The 20826-nt window shown below is 40.5% G+C and overlaps 1 protein-coding gene across 9 annotated transcripts in view; it reads left to right on the top strand.

Annotated features, from left to right (window-relative positions):
* Nucleotides 1-20826, top strand: part of TBC1D12 (TBC1 domain family member 12) — a 131632-nt gene that overhangs the window by 67162 nt on the left and 43644 nt on the right. The window lies entirely within an intron of this gene.

Raw genomic sequence — 20826 nt, 5'->3', positions numbered from 1 at the left:
TTGTGGCTCAGTGAGTTAAGCCCCTACGTGGGATGCCTGTATCCCATATTGCTGATTGCCTGGAATTAAGTCCATCTCCTGCTTCTGATCCAGCTTCCTGCTGATGTACATGGGAGGTAGCAGTTGTTGGCCCAAGTTCTGTGTCTTATCTACCCACATAGGAGACCTGGAGGGAACTCCTGGCTCCTGGCTCAGTCTGGTCTAGCACCAGCTATTGTGGGCATTTGAGGACTGAACCAGCAGATGGAAGTTTGCCTTTTTTTTTTTTTTTTTTTTTTTTTTTAAGAGCATAAAGAGAGAGAGAGAAGAGACTTGACAAGGAGTCCTAGCAAACTAACATACGCCAGAACACAGTTTGTTTGTTTTTTTCTTTTTTAACCTCCCTCTCCAAACCATTTTTTCCTCTGGTGGTTTGATTTGTTAGGAATTTCTATTTCCCCTCATCCTTCTTAAAGTCTTTCACAGAAGAAGATGGCAAATAGTGACCAACAGGCAATAGTGGGAGTCATGAGTTATCTGTCCATGTATCCACCACTGAAGAAGAGTGTTGATTGCTTGCTTGTTAGTAGCTTCAGAGGTGTTCATTGCATCTGTACCCTTCACAGTTTTATTGGCACCCTTTTGACAGTAAATTTCACAGCAGGAAAGCACGACTCTCACAGACAGTAGACAGAAGAGCTGTAGTATGGTAGTAAGGTGTTTGCTGGAGAATTAATATCTGCTCCTTTCAGCAGTAGGAATGCTGGAATTTCAAACTGCCTGCAGTTGGGTACACAATAGAGAGGCCTCCTTCTACCTTCTAGTGTCTGGTTCAAGTCTTCTCCCTTGGACATATAATATTTCATCTCATCCAAGTCTCCATTTTGTAGGCCCCATATGCACTCCTTGTTGCACATCACTGTCTGGACAGAGGACAGATGCTGATAGACAAGAGGGAGGCAGGGAGGTCTGTGAGAAGCTGAAGAGGATAAAGAGAAGTCAGGTTGGAGCCAATTGGGCAAGATAGTTCACTATGTTGACCATTGGACGGTAGAAAGAAAGTTCTTTTGTGACCACTGGACCTAACAGAGTAGTTTCTGTTGGCTGATAAGAAGCAGGAGCATTTTCTAGATCTTTTGTTCTAACCATATATATATTCAATGCTATAAATTTCCCTCCAAAGATTACTTTAAATGCATCCCACAAATTTTTGCAAGTTCTATTTTCATTTTTATTTAGTTCAAACTATTTTAAAATTTTTTCTTGAAACTTCTTCTTGGACCCGTGTATTATTTACAAGTGTATTCTTTAATCTCTGAGTATTTGGAAATTTTCCTCCTTTATTTATGCTGTTGATTCCTGGTTTAATTCTAGTGTGGTCTGAGAGCAGACGTTATATGATTTGTATTGTTTTGAATTTGTTAAGATGTATTTTATGGCCCAGTATGAGTTCTATGTAGGTTAATATTCTGTATTAGCCTGCAACAAAAACATCTAATCTGCTGTTGGATGCAGTAGTCTGTAGATATCAATTATATCAATTTGATTTGATCATGCTGTTGAGTTTAACTTTGTCATTACTAACTTTTTGCCTGTTAGATGTATCCATTTCTGATAGAGGGGCATGAAATTCTGCTGTAATCGTGAATTCATCAATTTCTTCTTACAGTTCTATCATTTTTTTGTACATGTACATGTACATATACATTAAGAATTGTTGGCCGGCGCCGCGGCTCACTAGGCTATTCCTCCGCCTTGAGGCGCCGGCACACCGGGTTCTAGTCCCAGTTGGGGCGCTGGATTCTGTCCCAGTTGCCCCTCTTCCAAGCCAGCTCTCTGCTGTGGCCAGGGAAGTGCAGTAGAGGATGGCCCAAGTGCTTGGGCCCTGCACCCCATGGGAGACCAGGATAAGTACCTGGCTCCTGCCATCGGATCAGCGCGGTGCGCCAGCCGCGGCAGCCATTGGAGGGTGAACCAACGGCAAAAGGAAGACCTTTCTTTCTGTCTCTCTCTCACTGTCCACTCTGCCTGTCAAAAAAAAAAAAAAAAAAAAAAAAAAAAGGAATTGTTATATCTTTGTGGATTATTGACCCCTTTATTGGTATGTGATGCAACTCCTTATCCTTTAATTTTTTGTGAATTCTTCTATGTCTTAAATTAAATTAACATAGCTACTCTTGTGTTTGATTAGTATTAGCATGGTATAGCTTTCTCTTTGCTTTGAATTTTTATGTGTCTTTATGTTTAAAGTCTATTTCTTGCAGACAAAATATACTTGAGTCTTGTTTGTCTTTCTACTCTGACAATCTTTTATTTGGTGTAAAGAACATTGAAATTTATCTTTTCATTCATTTTTATTTGAGAGGCTTTGTGTGTGTGTATGTTTACATGTGTGTGAGAAAGAGAGAGAGAGAGAAGGAAAGGAAAGAAAAGGGAAGGAGAGGGGAGGGGAGGGAAAGGGAAGGGAAGGGAAAAAAAGGGGAGGGGGAAGGGAGGGAGACACCAATGTTACACAGTGTGTTACAGTGTGTTGCCAACATACCATATTGAAGTGCTGGTTATAGTGCCAGTTACCCCGCCTCTGATCCAGCTTTCTGCTAATACACCTGGGAAGGCAGCAGAGGCTGGTTCAAGTACTTGGTCCACTGCCACCCATGTAGGAGGCTAGGATAGAGTTCCTGGCCCCTGGTGTCAGGCTGGCGCAGACCTATCTGTTGTGGCTATTTGGGGAGTGAACCAGCAGATGAAAGATCTCTGTATCTCCCTCTCTCTGTCATTCTGCCTTTCAAATAAATAAATATATCTAAAAAAAAAAAAGAATAAAGAAGGAGGGGGGCAGCATTGTGGTGCTGTGGGCTAAGCTGCCACCTGCAATGCTGGCAGCCTGTATTGGAGGACCAGTTCAAATTCAGCTTCTTTGGAGCTTATGATCTGGTTCTGTGCTAATGTGCCTGGGAAGTCAGTGGAGGATGGCCCAGGTAGCTGGGCCCCTGCCACCCATGTGGGAGACCTGGAGGGATCGCTGGGCTTCTGGTTTTGGTCTAGACCAGCCCCAGGCATGAGGCCATTTGGAGTGAAGCATCAGATGGAGGATTATCTCTTCCTCTGTCTGTTTCTATCACTCTGCCATTCAAACAAACAAATAAGTATATAAATCCTTTTAAAAACCATGCAAGCATGTGTGTACATGAGAGAGAAAGAGATAGAGGGTGAGTACACATGCCTGAGAGCAATCTTCTGCCTGGTGGCTCACTCTTCCAAATGCCTGCAACAGCCCTGGATTAGAGGGTGAAGCCAGAAACTTAGAACTCAGTCCAGGTCTCCCTCATGAATGGCAGGGACACAATTACTTGAGCCATCACCTGCTGGCTTCCAAGGTGTGTTTATTATTAGGAAGGTAGAATTGGAAGCTGAGTTTGGACTCAAACCAGGCACTCTAATATGTGATGTGGGCATCCCAAGTAGAGGCTTAACCTGTGCTATGATGCCTGTACCCCATCCCCGATTTGGGTTTTATTTAGCCATTTAATAATTCCATTTTTTTTTATTAGCATATCAGTCATACTTTATTTTTCTTTACATTTTTAGTGGTTGCTTAGGAGTTTGCAATGTATCTATCTACAATTAATTTTTTTTAGTATTTTATTTATTTATTTGAGAGGTAGAGTTACAGACATGATAGGGAGAGATAGAGAAGGGTCTTCTGTCCATTGGTTCACTTCCCAAATGGCTGCAACGGCCGGAGGTGTGCTGATCTGAAGCCAGGAGCCAGGAGCTTCTTCCAGTCTCCTACAAGGACTTGAGCCATCCTCTGCTGCTTTCCAGGCCATAGCAGAGAGCTGGATGGGAAGAGGAGCAGCCGGGACTAGAACCAGTGCCCATATGGGATGCTGGCGCAGCAGGTGGAAGATTAACTTAAGTGCCACTGCACTGGCCCCTACAATTAAGTTAACTGTGCTTTCATATAATACTCCAGCCCTTATTTCATAGGTAATGGAAGTACTTTATAATTACAACATATTCGGGGGCTTGCACTGTGGCGTAGTTGCTTAAAACCATGGCTTGCTCTCTGCTGTGGCCCGGGAGTGCAGTGGAGGATGGCCCAAGTGCTTGGGCCCTGCACCTGCATGGGAGACCAGGAGAAGCACCTTTCTCCTGGCTTTGGATCAGTGCGGTGCGCCGGCCGCAATGGCCATTGGGGGGTGAACCAATGGAAAAGGAAGACCTTTTTCTCTGTCTCTCTCACTGTCCACTCTGCCTGTCATTAAAAAAAAAAAAAAACAATGGCTTGCATTGCCAGCATCCCATATGGGCACCAGTTCACATCCTGGCTGCTCCGCTTCTGATCCAGCTCTCCCTGCTAATGTGCCTGAGAAAGCAGTGGAGGATGGCCCAAGTCTTTGGGCTCCTGTACCCACATGGGAGACCTGGAAGAAGCTCTGTGTTCATGGCTTTGGCTTGGCCCAGTCCCTGGTCATTGCAGCGATTTGGGAATTGAACCAGTGTATGGAAGATTTCTCTCTGTCCCTTTCCCTCTCTAGAATGCTGACTTTCAGATAAATAAATAAATCTTTAAAAAATTCCACCATATTCGTAATTCCTCCTTCTCATCCCTTATATTGCTGATTCAGTTATGCATAAGCACATATGTGGATGTGTACATATGTATTGAGGAACATTGTTGCTTTTTTTTTTAAGGTTTATTTATTTATTTGAAATACTTAGAGAGGGAGAGACAGAGACAGAGAGAGAGAGGGGGGAGTCTTCTATCTGCTGATTCGCTTTCCAGATGGCTGCAATGGCCAGGGCTGGGCCAGGCCAAAGCCAGGAGCCAAGAGCTTCAACTGGGTCATTTCCCACATGGGTGGCAGGGGCCTAAGCACTTGGGCCATATTCTGGTGCTTTTCCCAGGCCATTAGCAAGGAGCTGGATGGGAAGTGGGAACATCCAGGACATGAACCGGCACCCATATTGGGTGCCAGCATTGCAGGCAACAGCTTAACATAGTATGCCACAGCCCCAACCCTATCACCTTTGCTTTTCAACTTTTAAGGTTCAAGTGTTGGAGCTGGAGTTGTGGTGCAGTGGGTTAAGCTGCTGCCTGAGACACTGGCATCTCATATTCTGCTTCACTTCTGCTTCACTTCTGATCCAACTCTCTGCTAATGTGCCTGGGAAAGTAGAAGATAACCCAGGTACTTGGGTCCCTGTGTCCCACATAGGAAACCCAGCTGGAGTTTGAGGCTCCTGGTTTCAGCCTGGTGCAGTCCTGCTTGTGGCTATTTTTTTTTTTTTCTAGTACGGTTTTTCTTTAATTATATTTTTTAGTTTCCATTCACTGATTCACTCTTGCTTTTTTTTTTAAGATTTATTTTATTTATTTGAAATAATTACAGAGAGAGAGAGATCTTCCATCTGTTGTTCACTCCCTAAATGGCTGCAACAGCTGGAGCCGAGCCGATCCAAAGCCAGAAGCCAGGTGTTTCTTTGAGGTCTCCCAGATGGGTACAGGAATCCAAGGACTTGTGTCATCCTCTGCTGCTTTCCTAGGTGCTTTAGCAGGGTCATTCCCCCAAATTCTTACAATAGCAGGGACTGGGCTGGAACTGAAACTGTGGGCTGGGAACCAAGACCAGGACATGTGGTAGACCCAATTTTTTGAATCACACTATTGCTTCCCACAATCTACATCAGTAGGAAGCTGGAGTCAAGAGCCAGAGAAAAGAATTGAACCTAGGTGCTGTGATATGGGATGCAGGCATCTTAATTGCTACACTAATTGTCTGCTCCCTTCTGTTAGTGTTTTTGAGAGTTTTTGATAATTAATATTTTAAAAATTCTTATTTAAACTTTACATCTCTTGTTAGGTTATCCACCTGTTCTTGCATGTTTTCTACTTTTTCCATTAAACTCTTTAATGTATTAATCATAAGTGAATTTTTTTTATTGATCTGATAATTCCTACATTTCTGTCATGGCTCTTTGGTTCTGATGCTTATTAAGTCTCTATTTTTTTTTTTTTGTTTTGACAGGCAGAGTAGACAGTGAGAGAGAGACAGAGAGAAAGGTCTTCCTTTGCCATTGGTTCACCCTCCAATGGCTGCCGCGGCCAGCGCGATGCAGCCGGCGCACCGCGCTGATCCTATGGCAGGAGCCAGGTACTTATCCTGGTCTCCCATGGGGTGTAGGGCCCAAGCACTTGGGCCATCCTCCACTGCACTCCCTGGCCACAGCAGAGAGCTAGCCTTGAAGAAGGGCAACCAGGAAGAATCCGGCGCCCCGACTGGGACTAGAACCCGGTATGTCGGCGCCGCTAGGCGAAGGATTAGCCTATTGAGGATATTTTAGTTTTCTCTACTTTAAAAAAAAGTTTTGTTTATTTGAAAGGTAGAGTGACAGAGGAAGTGATAGAGAAACACTGCATCTGCTGGTTCATTCTCCAGATGCTACAACTGCTGAGGCTGGGCCAGACTAAATCCTGGAGTCAGGAAACCCATCTGGATCTTGTACATGGGTGATAGGAACCCAAGTACTTGGGCTGTCATCTGCTGCCTCTTAGGAACATTAGCAGAAAGCAGGTTGGCAAGTGGGGTCAGGACTGGATCGAAGGCGCTCTGATATGGTTAGGAGATGTCCTAAGCATTGACCTTATCTGCTGTATCCTGATACCTATCTTGCCCAAAGTTTTCTTTTCTTGAGTCGGTATTGATAACATATTCTTTGTTCATGTTGTTGAGTTTATTTGATAAAATTGATCATAATTTTTATCATCCTTTTATCTGCTGGATATGTGATATGGATATGGATAGTGATCTCTTTTATGTTCCTGATTTGGGAATTTGTTTCATTACTTTTTTCTAGATTAATTTTAGTATAAATTTATCATTTTTTCAACTTTTGAAAGAGATCTCTTGTTTACCTCTTTTTTTCTGTTTTCTATTTCATTGTTTTCTGTCCTTTATTATTTCTTTCCATTTGCTTTGGATTTATTTTGCTCTTTTGTCTAGTGATTTTTTAAAAAGAGATTTATTAACTTGAAAGGCAGAAATTCAGAGATAGGGAGAGAGAGATCCTGCATCCACTGATTCACTTCTGTAATGTCTGGGGCTCGGCCAGGCTGAAGTCAGGAGCTAGGAACTTCTCCAGATTTCCCATGTGGGTGCAGGGGCCTGAGTACATGGGCCATCTTCCTCTGCTTTTCCCTGGTGTGTTAACAGGGAACTGGATTGGAAGTGGAGCAGTCGGGATGCAAACTGGTATCCATGTGAGATGCCAGGACTGCAGGTGGAAGCTTAACCTTCTATGCCATAGTGCCAGCCCCTTTTCTAGTATTTTAAAGGTAAATTACTGATTTTGGACCTTTGTTTTTTATAAATTTACTTGAGAGACAGACAGAAAGAAAAACAGAGAAAGTGCCCATTGACTGGTTCATTCTACAAATGCCTGTGGCTGCCAGGGCTGGGTTGAAGCTAGGAGCCAGTAACTCATTCCACATCTCCCATGTGGGTGGTAGGAACTCAATTACTTGAGCCATCACCAGGATCTGCGTTAGCAGGAAGTTGGAGTCAAAAGTCAGAGAGAGGTATTGAACCTCTCATTCATATGGGATGTAGGTATCTTAATCACTAGGCCAAAAGCCCACCCCACCTTTCATATTTTTAACTTAAGCATTTTCAACTATTATTTTCCCTCCAACCGTCCTTTAGATGCTTTCCACAAATTTTGATGTTTTCATTTTTACCTAGTTCAAAGTATTTTCCTTTTTCTTTGTTATGTGTTTTAGTCTTGATTCTTTAGAAGTATGTTATTTCAATTTTCAGATATTTCAGAATTTTCTAGATATGTTTCTTGCAACTGACTTTCGTGTAATTGCTTTGAGGTCAGGCAGCAGAAGTGACACAATTTTCAGTCTTTTTCAATTTTTAGATATTTGTTTTATTCCTACAAGATAGCTTATATTAATAAATAGTCTTTGTGTTCTTGAAAAGAATGAGTATTTTGAAGATTTTGGGTGAAGTTTTCTATAAATGCCAGGTAACAGTAGATGATAATGTTCAAATTTTAGATATTTTTGCTTATTTCTGTGTTTTATCAATTAGAGAGAAGTAGTAAAATCACCATAATTTACTTGGTTATTTCTCCTCTAATTTCTGTCAATTTTTGTTTCATGTGCTTTGAAGCTTTGTCTTTTTGGTGAATTGACCCTAAGGTAATTTTTTCCCCTGGTAATATTTCTTTTCCTAAATTTTTTTCTAATTTTCATTTAACCACTGTAGGTTCCTTTCAGTTAGTGTTTGCTTGGCATTTCTTTCTCTTTTTTTTAAATGTATTTATATTTAAAGTAGATTTCTTATTGACAGAATATAAGTCCTTGCTTTTATAGACAGTCTGATGCCTCCTATTTTTTAAAAGGAGTGTCATTTAATATCATCAGTATGATTAGGTTTGAATTTACCTCCTTGCTATTTCTTTTCAAATTATTCCATATTGATGAATTGGATCCAAGATGGCAGAATAGGGAGGGAGCTTACCACTCTATTCTAGGAGAAGATAATTTAAAAAAAAAAAAAATGGAGAGAGTGCAGTCTCAGGGAAGAGGGAGAAAATAGCAGAGGAAACTCCATGCAAATTAGAGGGACACTGTGGACCTACTTAGAGGGTGTGGACAGGCACAACTCAAGACCTCAGCAGCCAAGAACCTCAGCACCAGTTTTGGAGTGAGGTAAGACCAGTCTGCAGCAGCCTAAGCCACTGGCAATAAAGCTGTGGGAAGAGCCTGGCAGGAATCAAGCTTGGAGCCCTGTGGGGGACAGTATACCTGCCAAACTAGAGGAGAAAAAAAAGGGGGCACGTTTCTCTTTACCTGACCACCCTGCACCAGTGTCCTGTAACAAGCCGAGAAAAGACAGGCACCATTTTAGACAAAAGTAACAGCTGTGCCAGCTTATGTCTACCTGCCCAGCCACTAGCTGAGGGGAGAAACCTGAATCTGGCTGGGAGAACTGACAGGGGTTTGGGTGCTCGTGACTGTGGAGGTTTGTGTTCCAGGACTGTGGAAACAGTGTGGCTGCATGGGAGGGCTCAGAGTGTGGCTGGGACTTTGGGTAGTCACTGTGGGAGGCTAGTTATACTCGGGGCTCTCTGATTCCTTGGTGATGCTCATTGCTGTGGAATCTGTGCTTACACAGAGGACTGCACAGATCCTTTGAGTGGTTCTTGTGGCTGTGTGGATGAATATTATACTGACTGGAACTAGCACCCAGGCACTCATTTCCTTTGAGGGGAGGATATGAGTGTGAGACTATGCCAACAGAGCAGAACAAACCTCCCCTCTGATTTAAAAGAAAAAAAAAAAAGGATATTTACCATACCCAACCTGGATGCCACCTTCGATACTCCCTTTACCCTGGAGCACTGGAGAGAGCTCCCTGGCCACACAAACCACATGGCTTTAGGTATTCACTGAAAAAGCAAACACTCCACTAATACACAGAGGCATAGTACAAAGATAAAAGCCATCACAGAGAAAAACAAACAAACAAACAAAAAAGAAACCAATGAGTAATAAATGCAGCAATTCAAGAAACAACAATAAGGAAGACAACATGATGCCCCCAAAAGAACACAACACTTCAATACTACAATGTGAAGATAATAAGATTGAAGAAATGCCAGAAATGGAATTAAAAAAAATTGATCATAGGATTACTTATAAGTAATCAGAAGCAAATCTACAAACTAATGAAATCCGAACATGACATGAAAGAAAATTTCTTCATGAAATTGAGATGTTAAATCAAAATGAAAACTTGGAAATGAAGAATTCAATAGAACAAATATAGAATGCAGTGGAAAGCCTTAACAACAGACTCAGTGAAGTAGAATAAAGAATATCCAAGTTAGAAAACAAAGCACAGGAAATTTTTATACAGTCAGACCAAATACAAAAAGAAATTAGAAAACTAAAAAACGCTGTTGGAGATCTATAGGATACTATCAGATGACCCAACATACGGGTCTTAGGAGTTCTTGAAGGCATGGAAAGAGAATGGATTAGAAAGTCTTTTTAATGAAATAATTACAGAAAACTTCCCTAAGTTGGAAAAAAAAGAGTCATCCAAGTACACGAAGCACATAGAACTCCTAATAGGCAAGACCAGAGAAGGTCTTCACCATGACACATTGTAGTCAAACTCTAAACTGTCGCTCCCCCTCTTCGTGGAGGAACGACACAGGACCCTGCGCTGTTCTTTCGTCTGCTCGGCCCTCCCCGGGTTTGCTGCTGGTTCTTCCCGGGTTGGCTACTGTCCCTTCCACCTCCGTGGAAGGGCAGTTCCCCCTGGCCACATTCCCCACTTCCGCAGGGGAGCGGCACACCGCCGGCCGGCTCTCTCGGGGGCTGCACAGGTGTTCCCCTTAGATGTTCCCCTTAGATGTTCCTGGTGCATGCCGTCTCTCTCCTCCTTTATAGTCCTCCTCCGCCAATCCTAACTCGGCTGCCCACACGCCGAGTACGCTGCTCTCCAATCAGGAGCAAGTCCTACAGTTTATTGGTTGAACTGGAGGCAGCTGTGTAAAAGCTGTTTTCTTCTCTCCCAGCGCCATATTGTGGGAGAGCAGATGCATAGAATAAGTCTTAATTCCAGTAACTTAGTCTAGTCCGAATTGCTCCCCACACTAAACAGTAACATATACATAAAATATTCTAAAATGTACAGAAGAGAAACTCCAGATTACTTTCAGAGGATCTCCGTTAGACTCACAGCTGAATTCTCATCAGAAACCCTACAGGCTAGGAGAGAATGGCAAGATATATTCCAAGTCTTAAGAGAAAAAAAAATTTCAACCAGAATACTGTAGATGCAAAACTCTCATTTTTGAAAGAAGATGAAATAAAGCCCTTCCATAACAGAAATTGAAAGAATTTGTCATCACCCATCGTGCCTTACAAAAATGCTTAAGGATGTGCTGCACAGAGAAACACAGAAACATTGTCATTACTATGAAAGGAAGTAAAGGAAGAAAATCTCTAGTAAAAGTACAAAGGAAATACAAAATAAAAATTAGGAATATTTATGGAAAAACAGCAGGGCAAAGTTGTTGCTTAACAATAGTCACCTTGAATGCTCAAGCTGACTTGCCCCAAGTGGTAGAGTTAGAAACATACCAGGGGATTCCAATTCAATCCCATCAAGGTGGCATGTACCAATGCTATCTCACTAGTCCAAGTGATCAATTTCTGTTCACAGTTGATCATAATGATAGGACTAAGAGTCAAAGGGATCACATAAACAAGACTAGTGTCTAAAAATACTAACCGATAGAATAAAAAAGGGAGAGAACCATCCAACATGGGAAGCGGGATACACAGCAGACTCATAGAATGGCGGATGTCCTAAACAGCACTCTGGCCTCAGAATCAGCCCTTAAGGCATGCAGATCCAGCTGAAAAGCCCATGAGAGTATTTCTGGCATGGGAAGCCAAGACACTCTGGCAAAACAAACAAACAAACAAACAAACAAAAACAAACCTAAGTGAAAGATCTCTGCGAGTGAGATCCCAGTGGAAAGAACAGTTCATCAAAGAAGGAGATACCTTTCTCTTTCTCATCAAAATTTATGGGATACCGCCAAAAACAGTGTTAAGAGGAAAGTTTATAGCAATTTGTGCCTACATCAAGAAATTGGAAAGGCACCAAATAAAGGAGCTTCCAGTGCATCTCAAGGACCTAGAAAAACAACAGCAAACCAAACCTAAAACTAGTAGGAGAAAAGAAATAATTAAAATTAGAAATCAACAAAATTGAAACCAAAAAACAATACAAAATATCAGCAAAATGAAGAGCTGGTTTTGCAAACAAAATTGACACACCATTGGCCCAACTAACCAAAAAAGAGGGAGAAGACCCAGATCAATAAAATTAGAGATGAAAAAGGAAACATAACAACAGACACCACAGAAACACAAAGAATCATCAGAAATTACTATAAAGATGTATATGCCAACAAACCTAAAAGAAACCTAAAAGAAATGGATAATTCCTGGTCACATAGAACCTACCTAAATTGAGCCAAGAAGACATAGAAAACCTAAACAGACCATAACCAAAATGGAAATTGAACCAGTAATAAAGATCCTCCCAACAAAGAAAAGCCCAGGACCAAATGGCTTGACATTTACCAGACATTTAAAGAACTAACTCCAATTCTTCTCAAGCTATTTAAAACAATTGAAAGGGAGGAATCTTCCCAAATTCTTCCCATGAAGCCAGCATCACTATAATTCCTAAATCTTAAAAGGATACAACAGAGAAAGAAAACTATAAATCAGTTTCCCTAATGAGCATAGACACAAACATCCTCAACAAAATACTAGCCAATCAAATTCAACAGAATTTCAATCAGAAAGATCATTCACCTGGACCAAATGGGATTTATCTCTGGTATGCAGGGATGGTTCAACATTTGCAAATCAATCAATGTGATACATCACATTAACAAATTGAAGAACAAAAACCATGATTATCTGAATAGATTTAGAGAAAGCATTTGATAAAATACAACACCTTTTCATGATGTAAACTCCAAGCAAATTGGGCATAGAAGGGCCATTCCTCAACACAGTCAAGGCAATTTATGACAAACCCATGGCCAGCATCCTATTGAATGGGGGAAAAGTTGGAAGCATTCCCACTGACATCTGGTACCAGACAGGGATGCCCACTCTCACCATTGCTATTCAATATAGTACTGAAGATTTAGCCAGAACCATTAGGGATACAAACCAAAGGGATACAAATTGGGAAGGAGGAAGTCCAACTATCTCTATTTGCAGATGGCATGATTATATATATAGCAGATCTAAAAGACTTCACTAAGAGACTATTGGAACTCATAGAAGAGTTTGATAAAGTGACAGGATATAACAGAAACACACAAAAATCAGCAGCCTTTGTATACACAGACATTATCTCAGCTGAGAAAGAACTTCTAAGATCAATCCCATTCACAGTAGCTACAAAACTATTAAAATACCTTGCAATAAATTTAACCAAGGATGTCAAAGATCTCTACAATAAGAATTACAAAACACTAAAGAATTAGAAGAAGATACGAAATAAAGGAAAAATTTTCCATGTCCATTTATTGGAAGAATAAAAATCATCAAAATATCCATAGTACCAAAAGCAATTTACAGATTCAATGTGATACTAATCAGAATACTTAAGGTCATTATTCTCAGATACAGAAAAAATGATGCAGAACATCATATACAAACACAGGAGACCCCAAATAGTTAAAGTAATCTTATACAACAAAAACAAAGCTAGCGGCATCACAATACTAGATTTCAAGACACACTACAGGGCAGTTATTATCAAAACAGCCTGGTACTGGCACAAAAGCAGATGGATAGACCAATGGAACAGAATAGAACATAAATAATATATGAAACATAATGATTATAAAATAATTAATGGGGAAGTTGGCATTGTTTTACACTTTTTTACATCCATTCAGTGTCTGGCTTAATAAAAGAAGGCTCAGTTCTCATAATTACTCTTGCATTCAATCTGCTATATCATATTTTAGTTTAAGTACATAAAGAAAATCTTGCCTCACAGTTATGTGCATAGTAAGGTAAGAGCATATAATAGCTTTTTCAGATCATTATAAATATTTTTTAAACTGTTCCAAAATTCATCAGGTGGTAGTTTCTTAAAAGTAAGTAGTATCATCCAATCAGAAACTGTGTACCTCTATTATATTGAAATCTGTTTGTCTGTCTTGCATTTTGCAAGGATATTTTTACCCATGCATGGTTTTGTAACATCATGCATTGGTTATTGGAAAATGTTGATTCGTCAATATGCAGATCTCTGAAATGTTGCACATTTCATTATACAGTATCCAAGAATTATAGATCTCATTAGTAAGTTTATGGGAAGTTGTCGAATATGTGGTGATATTTACAAGCTTTGTAGGATTTTAATTCTTAACTTGAAATTCTGAATTTTATTATTGACAACAGTTATGTTTAGTTGCTATCCTTGAAATCCCTGGCTCACTTGATCTTTTTGTTTGCTTTAATAATTTTTTAAAAGATTTATTTATTTATTTGAAAGGCAGAGTACAGAGTGGTAAAGGCAGAGAGAGAGGTCTTCCATTGGTTGATTCACTTCCCAAATGGCCGCCATGGCTGGAGCTGAGCCAATCCAAAGCCAGGAGCCAGGAGCTCCTTCTGGTTCCCCAGCATGGGTGTAGGGGCTGAAGGACTTGGGCCATCCTCTGCTGCTTTCCCAGGCCATAGCAGAGAGCTGGACCAGAAGTGGAGCAGCCAGGACTCAAACAGACACCCGTTTGGGATGCCAGCACTGCAGGCGATGACTTTACCATTATGTCACAGCGCCGGCACCCAATTTTTAAAAAATTTTAGAGTGATTTAGATTTACAGAACGGTTCCAAAGATAATTTATAGAATCGTTCAATACTTCTCAGCCATTTTGTCCTAATGTTAACGTTTTATATTACCTTGGATATTTCCGAAACTAAATTCCAAAAGTAAATTTACTTAACTTTCACCCAGTTTCTCTATTAGTGTTCTATTTCTTTTTCAGGACTCAATCCAGGATATCATTGTATTTCCTTATCATGATTTCTTAGTCTCCCTAACCTTTAATAGATTCTCATTCTTTCCTTATTTTTTTTTTAAAGATTTATTTTATTTGAAAGGCAGAGCTACACAAAGGTAGAGACAGAGAGAGGTCTTCCACCTGCTGGATCACTCCCCAAATGGCTGCAACAACTGAGGCTGGGCCATGCCAAAGTCAGGAGCCAGGAGCTTCTTTTGGGTCTTCCACATGGGTACAGGGGCCCAAGCACTTGGGACATCCTTCGCTGCTCTCCCATGCACGTTAGCAGAGAGCAGGATCAGAAGTGGAGCAGCCAGGACTTGAACCTACACCCATAAGAGATTTTGGCACTGCAGGACAGGGCTTTAACCTACTGTGCCACAGTGCTCGCCCGCAATCTTTCCTTATGTAAAGAGCTTGGCAGTTTTAAAGAGTACTAGTCAGGTGTTTTCCAGAATGCCCCTTCATTTGTGTTTGTCTCATGATTTAACTAGATTTATAATTTTGGGTGAGAAGTACCATAAAGACAAAAGGACTATTGTCTGACTTTTGAGAAGATTCTTGTAACTATAGTTGTAATCATTTTCCTTTTAGTAAAAATAATATTCATGAAAAATGTCTAGTTTACAGCTCAAATAATTGCACAGATGCTTGTCTTTGGGCAACCATGGTGCTGCAGAAGTTCATTATGTATACTTTTTTATCATGCAGAATAGTTAAAAGTTGCTTAATCATATGACAAAATTTAATACAATTAGTGGTGTTTGTGGCTTCATCATGGATGTTAAGTGAACCTGGCCATTTCTGTCACCTCTGTTACTTAAACTTCAAATGTATGGTATGAAGAGTACAGTGATTGCTGCTACAATTGGTGCCATTCTTTTGATTTGGCCTAGAGTACCAGCAGTTTTAGTTAACATTGCTTTATCACCATTAGTGCAAATGTCAACACAGTGACAAAGGTGAACTATTGCACTATTATGAATATAATTCTGACTTTGCAGACCCCATGAAAGCATCTCCCAGATACATGGATCCTGTAGTTACAGATGAAGAGTGGTTACACTAGGGCTTATGCTGTTATAGCACTTCGAGTATAATGTAAGAACTTTACAACAGAATACTGCCATTCTCTGCTTTCTGACTTTTTTTGTTGCCAAAAATTCCTGTAATACATTTACTAATGTATTTTTATTTTACTAAAACATCCTTTAAAAATTTAAAAATGAGAAAAAATATCTTCTGTTTATCTATATTTCTTAATTTTGATGCTTTTTATTTCTTTGTATAAATTCATGTGTTCATTTAATATATCCTGTCTGAAAAATTAGCTTTAAGTACCTTGCAGGTCTACTAACAATATGTTCTAGTTTTGCTTGTCTGAAAGTATTTTCATTTTGCTTTTACTTTTAACAAATATTTACTGTTGGTATATGAGTCTAAGTCAGCATGTTTTTTCCCTCTGTTTTTTTCTTAATCCTTTTCTTTTTATGTTATTTTATTTTATTTTTTTAAAGATTTTATTTATTTGAGAGATAGAGTTACAGACAGTGAGAGGCAGAGACAGAGAGAGAGGTCTTCCGTCCGCTAGTTCACTCTCCAAATGGCTGCAATGGCTGGAGCTGCGCTGATCTGAAGCCAGGAGCCAGGAGCTTCCTCAGGTCTCCCACGTGGGTGCAGAGGCCCAAGGACTTGAGCCATCTTTTATTGCTTTCCCAGGCCACAGCAGAGAGCTGGATCAGAAGAGGAGCAGCTGGGACTAGAACCGGTGCCCATATGGGATGCCGACGCAGCAGGTGGAGGATTAGCCTACTGTGCCACAACGCCGGCCCCCTCCCCTTTCACCAATTTAAAGATTCTTCTGTTTTTCTGTTATATTTGACTTATATAATTTCAGAGATGAAATCTCTAGTCATTTTTCACATTCAGTCCTTTTTGCATGATTGTTCCTCTGGCTGCTTTAAAAAAATTTTTTTTAAGAGGTAGGTATTTGGCACAACGATTAAGATGCTGCTTGGAATACCCTTATTCCATACTGGGGTGCCTGAGTTAGAGACCTGATTCTGTGCCCAGTTCTCAGCTTCCTGCTATTGTGCACCCTGGGAGGCAGCAGGTAATGGCTAAATACTTGGGTCTGTGCCACACACATTAGAAACCTGGATTGAGTTCCAGGCTCTTGGCTTCGGCCTGACCTTGCCCTGGCTGTTGCAGGTATCTGGGGAGCGAACCAGCAGTTTGAAGGATTCTGTCTGTGTCTTCCTCCCTCCCTGGCTCTTTCTGTCTCTGTATTTCTCTCTCTCTCTGACTCTTTGCCTTTCAAATAAATAAATAAATACTTTTAAAATTTATTAAAAATATTTTTAGCATTAGTTTTCACTAGTTTGATTATAGTATCCTTTGATGTGATTTTATTTGTATTCTGCTTAGCATTTGTTGAATTTCTTTTATCTGTGGGTATAGTTTTTATGAAATTTGAAAAAATTTCAGCATTAGTTCCTCAAATATTTTTCTCCTTTATACCGCAGATTCCATTTCACATACTTTGGGCTGCTTGATATTGTTCCATAAAGCTCTGCTTATGGTTTTTCATTTTTTTCTCCTCTGTGCTTAATTTTGCATAGTTTCTGCTGCTCTTTTCTCAAATTATAAATTCTTCTACAGTTTCTAATATGCAAAGTCTGAAATGGAAATTTTATTGGATGTTACTAATGATACATTAAATACTGCAGAAGAAAGAAATTTCATTGGTAACTAGCACTAAAGAGACAGTTACTCTGGTAACTATCACTAAAGAGACAGTTACTCTAGACAAAATAGTTTATAAATAAACCATAAAAGTTCTGAACTTATGGACAAGAAACTTAACTGCTAAACAAAACAAAATAAATTTGATTTAGTACTCAGCAAACTAGAATTCATAATGTGTGTCACACAATATTATTATAGTGATGACTTTCCATTCTGGTTTTGGTGTGAATGTAAATAATTCCTAGCCCTGAGTAAGCTCTGGGAACTGTTGTGCTTACAGCTCCCCAGTAATTGTTCTAGGAGGCAAAGGCAGAGAGAGAGAGAGAGAGAGAGAGAGGTCTTCCATCCTGTGGTTCATTCCCCAAATGTCTGCAGTGGCCAGAGCTGGTCTGATCTGAAGCGAGGAGCCTGGGGCTTCTTCCAGATCTTCCACACAGGTGCAGGAGCCCAAAGACTTGGGCCAGGACTTGGTACTGATGCTCATATGGGATGCCAGCACTGCAGGCTGTGCCACAGCGCTGGCCCTGTTATATATATTTTACATTTGTGTAGATTGATATTCAATGAAAGACTCAAGGACTACTGTGTCAGTTTCTGGAGTTCTTTTTTTGTTTTGTTTTGTTTTAAATTATTTATTTGAATTACAGGGAGAAGGAGAGACAGGCCGCAGGGGTGTATATGAGATAGTTATCTACCATCTGCTGATTCGTTCCTCAAGCACTAAAAATGGCTGGGCTAGGCCAGGCCAGAGCCAGGAGCCAGGAGCCAGGAACTCTATCTGGCTCTCCCATGTGGGTTCAGGTGCCCAAGGATTTGAGCCGTCTTCTACTGCTTTCCCAGACATGTTAGCAGGGAACTGGGTCAGAAGTGGAGCATCTGGGTTGGTGGCATTGCAGGCCTTAGCTTAATCTATGTGTCACAGTGCTTGCCTTGAATCTTTTCTGCTATGCTGTCCCCCAAATTTTAACCCCCTTTTGTCTTTCCAAACTAGCAGCCAGACTTGCCTTGTGTTCCCACTTTCTGCATTAATGTTCAGAAGTGCCTCCAGGCATAACAGTGGTGTGATTGTTAGGCTCACTTTGTTTACCCTTTGTCAAGGATTATAGAGATTGTTTTCAGCCAGAAAGTTGGAATGTATTACGCAGTACACCCAGGCAGCAGTCTACCCTTTTGTTTCTTTTTCTTTTTTTCTTTTTTTAAGATTTATTTATTTTATTTGAAAGTCAGAGTTACACAGAAAGAGGAGAGGCAGAGAGAGTGGTCTTCCATCCATTGGTTCACTCTCCAATTGGCCGCAATGGCCTGAGCTGCGCCGATCTGAAGCCAGGAGCCCACCCACGTGGGTACAGGAGCCCAAGGACTTGGGCCATCTTCTACTGCTTTCCCAGGCCACAGCAGAGGGCTGGATTGGAAGTGGAGCAGCCGGGTCTTGAACCGGCGCCCATGTGGAATGCCGGTGCTTCAGGCCAGGGCGTTAACCTGCTGCGCCACAGCGCCGGCCCCACTTTTTCTTTTAAACCAATTCATATATATAACTTTTAGGAATGTGGATGAAAAACAAATAGTTATCTGAATTTCTGATTACATATTCAAGTCATATGGAGGAGAACAGAGCAGTAGAGAAGTGGAATCGCTGATGCTGTGAACATCTTAGACTCCAAAGGTAGTTTTATGGAATGTTCAGTCCTAAGATCTGATAAATTTGCCTAAATTCATTTGAATTGGGTTTTCTGTTATAGATAATAAAAAATGACCTTGCTAAAATTATTAGGTATCACCTTATAAGCAATTTTTAAGGACTAGTACTTATTATTTTACTATTTGTATTGTAGCTTATAATTATAGACATACAGAGTTATTTTTAATTTGTTTGGCAAATATTTGAGTCATTCAGTGTTACGCTGTCACAAAACACACCAAACAGCAGAGTAAGGGAAAGAGTTTATTGGGGAAAACGCAGCAGACTGGAGGGAAGGGGCAAAGAAGGAAAAGGAGAGTAAGAGAGAAAGAGAAGAGAGGAGAGAGGTGTGTGAGAGAAGAGGAGGCTAGAGAGAGCCCAGATCAGGAGCAGATCCTTTTAAAACTTTGCCGGAAGGTGGGCAGGGAAGCAGGAGCAGCGAATCCCATTAGGATGAGGGTGGAGCTTGACAACGGTGGTTGGGCCATGTGGTCACCTGGCTTTCAGCAATGGCGGCGGGAACCAGGGCATAGGATGTAAATCAGGTATAGATCGCGCCACAGATTAGACTGCGTCATTTTCCTAACATTCAGGGTATGAGAATCTTTTCAGAAAAGTATAGATTTATACTAAGTTTTTTTTTTTTTTTTAAATAATAAGGATCTGTATTGGGAAGTAGTGGAATACAGCTTATTTCACGTGAAAAATATTTGAGTGGGGGCCAATGTTGTGACTTAGCAGCTCTGTGGTTGTGGCTTGGCTGCCTGTGGTGCCAGCATCTCATATGGGCACTGGTTCGAGTACTCCACTTCCCATTCAGCTCCCTGCTAATGTGCCTGGGAAAGCAGCAGAGGATGGCCCAAGTCCTTGGCCCCCTGCACCCACTTGGGAGACTCAGAAAAAGCACCTGACTCCTATCTTCAGATTATCCCAGCTCCAGCTATTTTGGCCATCTGGGGAGTGAACCAGCAGATGGATGATCTCTCTTTCTGTCTCTGCCTCTTTCTCTCTCTCTGCAACTCTGCCTTTCAAATAAAATAGTAAATAAAAATCTTTAAAAAAAATAAAAGTATTTGAGTGATAATGCAACACAAAACTCATTCCCCAGATAGATACATAAATAATATTCTAGCTGCTTCATTTTGAGTTGTAAATGTGTGCTTGGTTAATTTTTTATGAAAGACCATAGTCATCGAAGCCTGACTTTATACAAATTTTCAGTTGTTCTCCATTTTGTTCATGATGAAGCTCAAATATTTTGGCCAATGAAAGGCCTTTTTACCCTTATTTTTTGTAATTTTTCCTGACTGACATCCATGTGTTTCCTTGATCCAGAAATTGATTTCCTTCCCTTTGCTTGCTCTTTTTAATACTTTCTGCCTATTTAAATAATATCCATAATTTTTGTCCCCATTTTGATTCTACCTCTTTAATTTAATAAGATCTTTGTTAATTATCTACCATGACTATAAATAATCGCTCTTAAAGAGTACTTCAGTTTTTGTTGTGAGAAAAGTAAAACAATCTGGAATAAGGTGAAATAAATGTCCCTCTTTTTAGTCCAACCTTCCAGAGGAGGATACAGATTCCTCAGTATTTTCCTGTGCATATTTAAGCATATAGGACTTCTTTGGTTATCATTTCTTTTGAGTACCATGTTTGCATAATTCCACAGCCTTGGGCCAGCATTGTGGTGTATTGAGTTAAACCATAGCTTGCTACACTTGGTTCAAGTTCTGGCTGCTTTACTTCCAATATAGCTGTCTATTAACGCAACTGCGAAAGCAG

This window comes from Oryctolagus cuniculus, chromosome 15 (genome assembly GCF_964237555.1).
Source record: "Oryctolagus cuniculus chromosome 15, mOryCun1.1, whole genome shotgun sequence".
In the NCBI taxonomy this organism is placed as follows: domain Eukaryota; kingdom Metazoa; phylum Chordata; class Mammalia; order Lagomorpha; family Leporidae; genus Oryctolagus; species Oryctolagus cuniculus.
Note: the sequence above shows the minus strand (reverse complement) of the source record. Positions and strands in the feature narration are given on the sequence as shown.